The following is a 9,360-nucleotide window of genomic DNA, read 5'->3' as shown; positions in this document are numbered from 1 at the left end:
AAAGTGCTTGCAGCAAGTCCTGGCACATAATAAACACCTCATAAATGTAAGCTTGTACTGTTATTTTGTTGTTAAAAAGGTCATGGTAGGGCTTCCCTGGTGGCGCAGTGGTTGAGAGCCCGCCTGCCAATGCAGGGGACACGGGTTTGTGCCCTGGTCCGGGAAGATGCCACATGCTGTGGAGCGGCTGGGCCCGTGAGCCATGGCCGCTGAGCCTGTGCGTCCAGAGCCTGTGCTCCGCAATGGGAAAGGCCACAACAGTGAGAGGCCCGCGTACTGCAAAAACAAAACAAAACAAAAAGGTCATGGTAGCTACTAAATGGAGAATGAATGTGTGGGAGATAAAAGAGAGGCCAGTTATGAGGCAGATGAGGAGTCTGGGTGAGAGATGATGAATGAAGGGGTGGTAGTAGAGACAGAGAAAAATGGACTCATTTGACATATTTTTGGAGGTAACATTTTCATATATCACAGATAGATTGGACACTGTGGTTGAGGAACATAGAGAAATCAAGAATGACTCCTAGGTTTCTGGCTACAGCAACCTGATAGAACTGATATTTACTGCGAGCGAGGAGCCTGGGGGAAGCAGGTTTGGCTGGGAAATGAGAAGTTCTATTTTAGACCTGTTACACTGAAGATGTCAGTGGGACATCCAAGCAGATGTCAGTTAGGCAGTTCATTATAAGTTTGGAAACCAGAAGAAAGGTCTGGGATGAAGATATCAATTTAGATGTCATTAGCATAATCAGCATTTGAAGGCTTAGAAATGGCTGAGGTTGGCTAGGAAGAGAGTACACAGAAGGAAGTGAAGGGAGCCAGGAGGCCTGAGGAATAACACATTTTAGGGTGGTTGAATAGACAAGGATAATGAGGAGAGGCCTGTGAAGAGAGAGTAAAACCAGAAGACTAGGGGAACAAAAACCAAGAGAGGAGAGTGTTTCAACACTGTTGGAGAGGTTTGCTTAGAGTGTGGAAAGGTCCAATAAGATAAGGATAGAAAAATATTAGTCACTGATGACTTTGACAAGAGCAGTTTCAGTGAAGTGTGTATGTCGGGGGGTCACACTTCAAATAGAATCCAACAGGTTGAAAAATTAAAAATTAACTGGAGGTGCTCTTGCTTTGACAGCACGTATAGTAAAACTGGAACAATACAGAGAAAATTGGCATGACTCCTACATACAGATGACACACAGATTCGTGAAATGCTCCATATGTTTTGTGTATGGATCTGACTTTTGGACAATGTTAGCTTTTACATATTCAAAAAATAAAATTGGGGCTTCCCTGGTGACGCAGTGGTTGAGAGTTCGCCTGCTGATGCAGGGGACACGGGTTCGTGCCCCAGTCCGGGAAGATCCCACATGCCGCAGAGCAGCTGGGCCCGTGAGCCATGGCCACTGAGCCTGTGCATCCGGAGCCTGTGCTCCACAACGGGAGAGGCCACAACAGTGAGAGGCCTGCGTACCACAAAAAAAAAAAAAAAAAGAGAGAATTGAACCAACAAGAATGAAAGGGATCCTAAAACTGAATATAAACAGACAGAAATAAACCTAACTGTATTTAAATAACTAATATAACCATTCTGAAGGAAAATAAAAAACGGATCCAGATTACTTTTGAACACAGTACTTTGACTATATTCCCTTAGTCTAAAAACAAAACAAAAATGCAAACAAATATTGAACACTATTTAATAGATTGTTTTCAGGGACTTCTCTGGCGGCGCAGTGGTTAAGAATCCACCTGCCAATGCAGGGGACACAGGTTCGAGCCCTGGTCCAGGAAGATCCCACGTGCCGCGGAGCAGCTAAGCCCGTGTGCCACAATTACTGAGCCTGTGTGCCACAACTACTGAAGCCCGTGCACCTAGAACCCGTGCTCCTCAACAAGAGAAGCCACTGCAGTGAGAAACCCGTGCACCACAACAAAGAGTAGCCCCTGCTCGCTGCAACTAGAGAAAGCCCATGTGCAGCAACGAAGACCCAATGTCGCCAAAAATAAATAAATAAATAAATAAATAAATAATAAAAAAAGATTGTTTTCTTTAGTGGAATGGATATAGCAACTCTGAAACTATTTCGTGTATATCATAACACTGAACAAACAAAAATAAGACGTTGATGCCGTTGAGAGCCGGAGTTCTCACTGTGAGAAAAGGGAGATGCAAATCAGGAATTGGAGAAAGAACCCTGTGGTGTTGAACTGGAATTAGAGGTACCAGTACTGAATTCATGATTAAAAATAGTTGAACTATATTAAGCTGGCTTTCCTCCTTGGCTCTCTTTACTTAAAGGGCCTAGAAGCAGTTACTCCCCAGTAGCAATGGATATATCTGGTGCCCAGATCTCGGCTTCTAAATACCATTCCCCACCTAAAGGGGTGCTCTTTTGGAGAGAGGGATGATTTCCAAGGCTAGATAGGGAAAATACAAGATGAACCTGGAACACGGTATTATACCAGAAAGCAAGGAAATGCTAAAAAAAAAAAAAAAAGAGTATGTGTCAAAAGGACACAGAAGCCAGCTTAAAGGGGGTCTCAATGGCCAAATCTAGGACAAGTTGAACAATAAAATGAATAATGACAATAATGAATTATAACCTATTAAATAAAATAAGAATCCATGAGGTTTTTTTTTTTTACTGGTGATAATAACAAATATATAGATAAATAAGAGGGAAGGGAAAGATCTTGCTTACAGTAGAACGCTAACTAAAAAAATGTAGATGGGGCTTCCTTGGTGGTGCGGTGGTTGAGAGTCCACCTGCCGATGCAGGGGACACAGGTTCGTGCCCCGGTCCAGGAAGATCCCACATGCCGCAGAGCGGCTGGGCCTGTGAACCATAGTCACTGAGCCTGCGCGTCTGGAGCCTGTGCTCCGCAATGGGAGAGGCCACAACAGTGAGAGGCCCGCGTACGGCAAAAAAAAAAAAAAAAATGTAGATGGACTAATGGAGTTATAGAATCACCATCTTTGTTTTTTTGGCTGCACGGCTTGTGGGACCTTAGTTCCGCGACCAGAGATTGAACCCAGCCCACAGCAGTGAAAGCACATAGTCCTAACCACCGGACCACCAGGGAATTCCCTAGAATCACCATTTTGCAACTATCATAGTAATTGATTCAGACAAGAATTATCGGTGAATGTGGAAATCTTTGGGCAAAAGTTTTGAGGAGGAACAGGATATTTACATAGTCTCAGCGTACCTCTCCACAGATTACTCATTATTTACATAGAAAAAAATACTAACTTTGCAGTGAAGACCTAGCAGATACCACCTTAACCAAATCAAATGATCAAAATGAATACGATCAATAATGGGACCAGGTAACACCATATTTCTCCTCATGTGACACACCATCCCATAGGTAGTATTCCTGCCCACTCCAAAAAAAGAAAAATATAAATAATCTCATCGTAAGGAAATAGGACACAAACCCAAATAGAGGGAAATTCTACAAAACAATGGCCTGTACTTTAAAAAAAGTCAGTATCATGAATAACAATCTATTTTAGATTAAAAGAAACTAAAGAGTCATGACAGTTAAATGTAATGCATGATTAGGGATCAAGCACTGGATCACACCTTGTATAGGATGGAAAACTGCCATATAGGATATTATCAGGCCAATAAGTGAACTCTGAATGTGGACTATAAATAAGGACTCTATCAGTGACAAAGTTCCTGAATGTAATCTTCATACTGGGGGTGGGGATGGGGAGAGGGGTGTATAGGTATGTAAGAGAATGTCCTTGTTCTTAGAAAATACACACTGAAGTATTTAGGGTGTTAGGGGTAAAGGCTACAATTCAAATGATTCAGAACTCCCCCTGACCACACACACATACAGCTATATATTTATGTGTGCATGTGTACACATATACACACACACAGATAAAGAGACTGTGGCAAAATACTAACTTTTGGTGCCCCTGGATAAAGAGTATATGGGAGTTCTTTGTAATATTTTTACAACTCTTCTGAAAGTTAGGAATTATTTTAGAGTAAAAAGTTTAAAAATAAATTGGAGATGAGTAAGTAGAAACAGTATGTAGATAACCCTTTTGAGAAATTTGGCTGTGAAGGGGAGCAAAGAAGTAGACCCAGAGTCAGCGTTGTAAAATATCTCTTCAAAGACGGGAGAAACTAGAATAGGTTTGCATGGTGATGAGAACAATGATGGGCCTCAGTTCCTCCTTTTTAAGAAGAGAGATTTGATGATATACCCTTTCCTCAGACCCTCTAAGACTCTCCTACCTTTAGATAATGTGAGCTCCTCTGAAAACACATTTTATTCCTTAAACTTCAACCAGGAAAAGACATTTGGGCCACCACTGGAGGGCAGTACAAAATGATGCTGCATGTCATTCTGGTGGTTTTATTGTTTCAGCTGCTGGAACAAAACAAAGCTCTTTACATGATTTTCTCTCAAATGTGTTACATGAAATAAACCTCCTTCTAACGCACAACTTTTTTTTTTTTAAACATCTTTATTGGAGTATAATTGCTTTACAATGGTGTGCTAGTTTCTGCTGTATAACAAAGTGAATCAGCTGTATGTATACATATATCCCCATATCCCCTCCCTCCTGCATCTCCCTCCCACCCTCCCTGTCCCACCCCTCTAGATGGTCACAAAGCACCAAGCTGATCTCCCTGTGCTATGCAGCTGCTTCCCACTAGCTATCATTTTTTTTGTGTGTGTGTGGTACGCGGGCCTCTCACTGCTGTGGCCTCTCCCGTTGCGGAGCACAGGCTCCGGACGCACAGGCTCAGCGGCCATGTCTCACGGGCCTAGCCACTCTGCTGCATGTGGGATCCTCCCAGACCGGGGCACGAACCTGTGTCCCCTGCATCGTCAGGCGGACTCTCAACCACTGCGCCACCAGGGAAGCCCACTATCTATCTATTTTACATTTGGTAGTGTATATATGTCCATGCCACTCTCTCACTTCGTCCCAGCTTACCCTTTCCCCTCCCCGTGTCCTCAAGTCCATTCTCTAAGTCTGTAACGCACAACTTTTCGCAAATGTTTTACAGAAGAAAAGCCCAACATAATTCATAACAGGAGTTTGCCAGGCGGAGTGAAGTGGTGAGAGGGTCTCATGCTTGGAAAGATGCCTGTCACATAAGTTTAATAAAGAATAAATGATAACAGAAAATTTAGAGCATGTCAGAGTTGGAAGGGACCCTAGAGAAGGATGACTGCAGCCCCCTTTTTAAAGATAGCACCTTGGGTCCAGAGGAGGGGAAGGACTTGGCCAAAGCTACAATGACAGAGAAGGTAATGGTTTCAACATTTATCTGGTTAGTCTGTGAAGACAGAGGTTGTGATATCTTCAAATGACATCATCAATATAGCTTGCAAAGAGACTGACCCCATCATTGATATTGATACTGAGTTCCTGAAAAAGTTGTGACACCTCAGTTGCGAGACTGTGTCCCTTCCGTCTTCCTCAACCTTGGGAGAATATGACTATTTGACTTCCACTTTTATCTGCTGCAACCAGTCCTAATGCTCTGGACAGCATAATTCTGATCATATCCAGCCTATTTCCCACACCTTTCTCACAGGAGCTTCAGACCCATAAGGGATCACATGTCAGGCTTTCCTACCAACATTGGGGGGTGGAGTGGAAGGCTATTGGAAAGAAAGTGAATGGGCATGTGGCAGTCCATTGTTTGGAAAGAAACAGCTGTATCAGTGCATTCGAGGGGAAGTGATCTTAAAAGGACAATCAGAAAATCCTAGTGAAATGTAAAAACTCTAAATATGACCTAAGTACATAAAGGAAAAGAAAGACTTTAGACTGATCAAAATACAGAAAGCAATATGACTTCATATCACGCTAATACGTAGACTCAATTAAATAGAAGGCCCCTAATGTCACTATTACCTACATAAAATGTTCAGGCATTAGCCTGGCATTTTAGCTCCCACCCCGTGCTCCAGCCATTGTTTCCTCGCTGCCATGGTACAACTGCTATGATATGTACTTGCTATGCTCTATACTTGTTCCATTTTCAGGCTCATTTCAAATGCCACCTTCTTTGCCTGCATTCCTTTAGCTGACCCTCACACTTACTTGAAGATTCTTTTTGGCTACAGCCATTGCATGTGCCTGTTTTTAGCATTCATTTCATTCTGCCTTGTCTTCCCCACTACATAGTGAGCACTTTGAGGTCTTACTACTACTATTTTTATTTATTTATTTATTTTATTTGTTTACTTTTGGCTGCTTTGGCTCCTTGTTGCTGTGCATGGCTTTCTCTAGTTGCGGCGAGTGGAGGCTACTCTTTGTTGCGGTGCACGGGCTTCTTATTGCGGTGGCTTCTCTTGGCATGGGCTCTAGGCATGTGGGCTTCAGTAGTTGTGGCACGTGGGCTCAGTAGTTGTGGCTCACAGGATCTAGAGGACAGGCTCAGTAGTTGTGGTGCACAGGCTTAGTTGCTCCGTGGCATGTGGGATCTTCCCGGATCAGGGCTCAAGCCCGTGTCCCCTGAATTGGCAGGCGGATTCTTAACCACTGTGCCACCAGGGAAGCCCTACTACAATTATTTTAGGGATTGTTTCCATTCATTAATAATCTACCAATAATCTTTCTTATCTTTCTATACCTCTCCCGTCTTTCCAGCTCACTCACTCCAACAGTTCTTTGGTTCCCCCCTTGGCCCTACAATCTAGTGATCCTAACACCTATTCACCATTCCTTACCCATTTCATGTCCTCTCACTTCTCTTTTTATCCACTTCACTTCCAAGGTCCAGTGTTATCATCATTCCCTTGATATGTCCTCTCCTCTCCTGCCTCATCTTGCTTTGATATTTTGCTTCACAAAATCCCTACCCTGGACAATCTAACTCTTCATTTACTCTCCACCTTTGGGAAAGTGGATGAAGAAAAACCCACAACTATATCAACTGGACTCTTAAAATTCATCACCACTAACCTCATGTGGGCCGTTAGTGCTACCTGGGAATCATTTTATTTTAAAAGTCCATCCACTTTCCCTAAATAATTATTTTATACCTTTTCTTTCCTCAAACTTCCGACACCTTCCACTTTCTTTTCCCCCTCAGCAGATAGCTCACCCACCTGCATCCATGCCTGCATACCCAGTCCTCTCTTCGGTACTCTAAAAATCAGTCCTTTCCCCTCTGCTCCAGCAATCCTCTCTCTTACCTACATAATTAATACTTCACTTTCCAAAGGATAATCAGATCAGCTTTAAAAAGTGCTATGCTATTTCTTACCTTAAAAAACAAAATCTCTCCTGACTCCATATCCCCTTCTAGCTACCACACTTGCATCTGCTGTTCTTTTTACCTTGATGGCCACCCATCCTAGATATACTCTTGGTCACTGTCTTACTTTAAGTCTTTTCTCAAATGTTTCCTTATCCATGAGGACTTTTCTGACCACCCTTAGACTCTCAACCTCTCCCATATAAGCTCATATAAGATCCCATCTATCTTTCTTCCTTCCCTAATATATTTTTCTCCTATCAACTTATGATTATATATATACATATTCATATGTATGTGTATATATGTATACAATCATAAGTAAATAAGGAGAAAATATATGATTTATAAATTATATTTATAATTTATAAATATATATTATTTATTTATTTATAATTTTATATATAGTTTATATAATTGTCACTCTTTCCCCATTGAAATATAAGCTGCATGAAGGCAGAGTTTTGTTTGTTTTGTTTACCGTTGTATCCTCAGTACCTAGAACAGTGCCTAGCACATAGTAGACTCAATAACTATTTTTAAAATAAATGAACAAATCCTCATGATAACCCTACAAGGTAGATCTATTTTTATCTCCTCCATTTTATAAATGAGGGAACTGAGGTTCAGATAGGTTAAGGAACTAACCTTAAATCACACAACTCATGAATGGCAGAGCTGAGGTTGGAATTAAGGTGTGTTTTCCTTTAAAGCCCACAACTTTAACCACTGTGGTATACTGCCTTCTCTATATCCCTGCCATCAGTCTTCTTAAGTCTATTACCACTGCCTCTCTCCAATAACTCTTACCAGGATCTCTAAAGCTTCCAACCTTGACCCCACTGCTCCATCCTTTTTTTTTGTTTAATTAATTAATTTATTTTTGGCTTCGTCGGGTCTTAGTTGCAGCACGCAGGATATCTTCGTTGAGGCATGTGGGATCTTTCATTGAGGCGCATGGGCTCTTTGTTGTGGTGCCCAGGCTTCTCTCTAGTTCCGGCGCGCAGGCTCCAGGTCACGTGGGCTCTGTAGTTTGCAGCACATGGGCTCTAGTTGAGGAGCACGAGCTCAGTAATTGTGGCGCGCGCAGGCTTAGTTGCCCCAAGGCATGTGGGATCTTAGTTCCCTGACAGGGATCGAACCAGCTTCCACTGCACTGTAAGGTGGTTTCTTTACCATTGGACCACCAGGGAAGCCCCTCACTGTTCCACCCTTTACACAGAGCCAGAGTGACCTGTGTGTGTGTGTGTGTGTGTGTGTGTGTGTGTGTGTACAGTTAAGTGGTTTTTACTGTACTCACAGAGTTGCACAACCATCACCATTATCTAATTACAGGACATTTTCGTCACTCCAAAAAGAAACCCTGTACCCATTAGCAGTCACTCTCCTTTTCCCCTTCCCCCAGCTCCTGGCAACTGCTAATCTACTTTCTGCCTCCATGGATTTGCCTTTTTTGGACATTTCATAGAAATGGAATCATACAATATGTGGTTTTTTATGTCTGGATTCTTTCCCTTCCTTCAGTGTTCATCCATGTTGCAGCATGTATCAGTAGTTCATTCTTTTTTATTGCCGAATAATAATACTCCATTGTATGGTTATACCACATGTATTTATCTATTCATCAGTGATGGACATTTGGGTTGTTTCCATCTTTGGCTATTATGAATAATGCCACTAGGAACATTCATATACAAGTTTTTATGTGACTATGTCTTTAATTTTGTTAGCTATATACCTAGGAATAGAATAGTTGAGGCCTATGGTAACTCTATGTTTTACTCTTTGAGGAACTGCCAAATTGTTTTTCAAAGTGGCTGTACCATTTTACACATCCACCAGCAATGTATGAGGGATCCAATTTCTCCACATCCTTACCAATATTGAATATTGCAACAATCTCAACGACATCACTATTTTGCATGTGGATATACAGTTGTTACTGTGCATTTTAAAAATTATAGCCATTTTAGTGGTGTGAAGCCGTATTTCATTGTGGTTTTGATTTGTATTTCCCAAATGACTAATGATGTTGAGCATCTTTTTGTGCACTTTTTGGCCATTTGTATATATTCTTTGGAGAAATATTGCCTCAAATCTTTTACCCATT

General features: G+C 41.9%; 1 non-coding gene across 1 annotated transcript; it reads left to right on the top strand.

Moving 5' to 3' along the window:
• Positions 1 to 1,114: 1,114 nt before the first annotated feature.
• On the top strand, positions 1,115 to 1,223 carry LOC132484723 (U6 spliceosomal RNA). Its single transcript, XR_009531281.1, has one exon. It is a non-coding gene; the product is annotated as a U6 spliceosomal RNA (small nuclear RNA).
• Positions 1,224 to 9,360: the final 8,137 nt, after the last annotated feature.

Source organism: Mesoplodon densirostris, chromosome 2 (assembly GCF_025265405.1).
Source record: "Mesoplodon densirostris isolate mMesDen1 chromosome 2, mMesDen1 primary haplotype, whole genome shotgun sequence".
Taxonomy (NCBI): Eukaryota; Metazoa; Chordata; class Mammalia; order Artiodactyla; family Ziphiidae; genus Mesoplodon; species Mesoplodon densirostris.
The sequence above is the reverse complement of the archived record's forward strand: the minus strand, read 5'-3'. Positions and strand labels throughout refer to the sequence as shown.